The sequence below is a fragment of the Arachis hypogaea genome, chromosome 14 (genome assembly GCF_003086295.3).
Source record: "Arachis hypogaea cultivar Tifrunner chromosome 14, arahy.Tifrunner.gnm2.J5K5, whole genome shotgun sequence".
Taxonomy (NCBI): Eukaryota; Viridiplantae; Streptophyta; class Magnoliopsida; order Fabales; family Fabaceae; genus Arachis; species Arachis hypogaea.
The window spans coordinates 31,790,682-31,793,047 of NC_092049.1; the positions used below are offsets into that span (position 1 = coordinate 31,790,682).

At 41.8% G+C, this 2,366-nt stretch overlaps 1 non-coding gene across 1 annotated transcript; it reads left to right on the forward strand.

Annotated features, from left to right (window-relative positions):
* The first annotated feature begins 1,584 nt into the window (after positions 1 to 1,584).
* Positions 1,585 to 1,692, forward strand: LOC112746181 (small nucleolar RNA R71). The gene has a single exon (XR_003174076.1). It is a non-coding gene; the product is annotated as a small nucleolar RNA R71 (small nucleolar RNA).
* Positions 1,693 to 2,366: the final 674 nt, after the last annotated feature.

Sequence of the window (2,366 nt, forward strand, 5' to 3'; positions counted from 1 at the left end):
ACCAAACTTAGAGTTTGACTGTGGGGGATTTGGTTGACTCTGCTTTGAGAGAAGCTTTTTATGCTTCCTCTCCATGGATGCAGAGAGAGATCCTTGAGTTGTAAACACAAGGTTGTCCTCATTTATTTGAAGGATCAATTCTCCTCTGTCCACATCAATCACAGCTCTTGCTGTGGCTAGGAAAGGTCTTCCTAGGATGATGGATTCATCCTCTTCCTTTCCAGTATCCAGGACTATGAAATCAGCAGGGATGTAAAGGCCTTCAACCTTTACTAACACGTCCTCTACTTGTCCATAAGCCTGTTGTCTTGAATTGTCTGCCATCTCTAATGAGATTTTAGCAGCTTGCACCCCATAGATTCCCAATTTCTCTATTACAGAGAGGGGCATGAGGTTTATCCCTGAACCAAGGTCACACAGAGCCTTAAAGATCATGGTGCCTATAGTACAAGGTATTATGAACTTTCCAGGATCCTGTCTCTTCTGAGGCAATGTCAGTTGATCCAGATCACTTAGTTCATTGATGAATAAGGGAGGTTTATCTTCCTAAGTATCAATGCCAAATAATTTGGCATTTAGCTTCATGATTGCACCAAGGAACTTGGCAGCTTGCTCTTCAGTAACATCCTCATTCTCTTCAGAAGAGGAATACTCATCAGAGCTCATGAATGGCATAAGGAGGTTCAATGGAATCTCTATGGTCTCTAGATGAGCCTCAGAGTCCTTTGGTTCCTCAGAGGGAAGCTCCTTATTGATCACTGGACGTCCCAGGAGGTCTTCCTCCTTGGGATTCACGTCCTCCTCTCCCTCATTGGGTTTGGCCATTTTGGTTATGTCAATGGCCTTGCACTCTCCTTTTGGATTTTCTTCTGTATTGCTTGGGAGAGTGCTAGGAGGGATTTCAGTGATCCTTTTACTCAGCTGGCCCACTTGTGCTTCCAAATTTCTAATGGAAGACCTTGTTTCATTCATGAAACTCACAGTGGCCTTAGATAGATCAGAGACTAAATTTGCTAAGCTAGATGGATTCTGCTCAGAATTCTCTGTCTGTTGCTGAGTGGATGATGGAAAAGGCTTGCTATTGCTAAACCTGTTTCTTCCACCATTATTAAAGCCTTGTTGAGGCCTTTGATCCTTCCATGAGAGATTTGGATGATTTCTCCATGATGGGTTATAGGTGTTTCCATAAGGTTCACCTAAGTAATTCACCTCTGCTATTGCAGGGTTTTCAGGATCATAAGCTTCTTCTGCATAAGAAGCCTCTTGAGTAATGTTGGATGCAGCTTGCATTCCATTCAGACTCTGAGAAATCATATTGACTTGCTGAGTCAATATTTTGTTCTGAGCCAATATGGCATTCAGAGTATCAACTTCAAGAACTCCCTTCTTCATAGGCGTCCCATTACTCACAGGATTCCTCTCAGAAGTGTACATGAACTGGTTATTAGCAACCATGTCAATGAGTTCTTGAGCTTCTGCAGGCGTTTTCTTTAGGTGAATGGATCCACCTGCAGAAGTATCCAATGACATCTTTGATAGCTCAGATAAACCATCATAGAATATATCCAGGATGGTCCATTCTGAAAGCATGTCAGAAGGACACTTTTTGGTCAGCTGCTTGTATCTTTCCCAAGCTTCATAGAGGGATTCACCTCCTTTCTGTCTGAAGGTCTGAACTTCCACTCTAAGTTTACTAAGCTTTTGAGGAGGAAAGAACTTAGCTAAGAAAGTCGTGACCAGCTTATCCCAAGAGTTCAGGCTATCTCTGGGTTGAGAGTCCAACCACACTCTAGCTTTGTCTCTTACAGCAAAAGGGAAAAGCATGAGCCTGTAGACTTCAGGATCTACTCCATTAGTCTCAACAGTATCACAGATTTACAAGAATTCAGTTAAGAACTGAAAAGGATCTTCAGATGGAAGTCCATAAAACTTGCAGTTCTGCTACATCAGAGAAACTAGCTGAGGTTTCAGCTCAAAGTTGTTTGCTCCAATGGCAGGAATGGAGATGCTTCTTCCATGTAAATTGGAATTAGGTGCAGTAAAGTCACCAAGCATTCTCCTTGCATTATTATTATTTTCGGCTGCCATCTCCTCTTCCTGTTCGAAAATTTCTGAAAGGTTCTCTCTGGATTGTTGTAATTTAGCTTCTCTTAGTTTCCTCTTCAGAGTCCTTTCAGGTTCTGGATCTGTTTCAACAAGAATGTTCTTGTCCTTGCTCCTGCTCATATGAAAAAGAGAGAACAGAAAAATAATAATAATAGGGGTCCTTTTTACCACAGTATAGAGGTCCCAGATGGAAGAAGGGGTTCGAATTTGGGTGGGATGAAGTGTTAGTAGATGCATAAATAAATAGAATAAGATGAAAG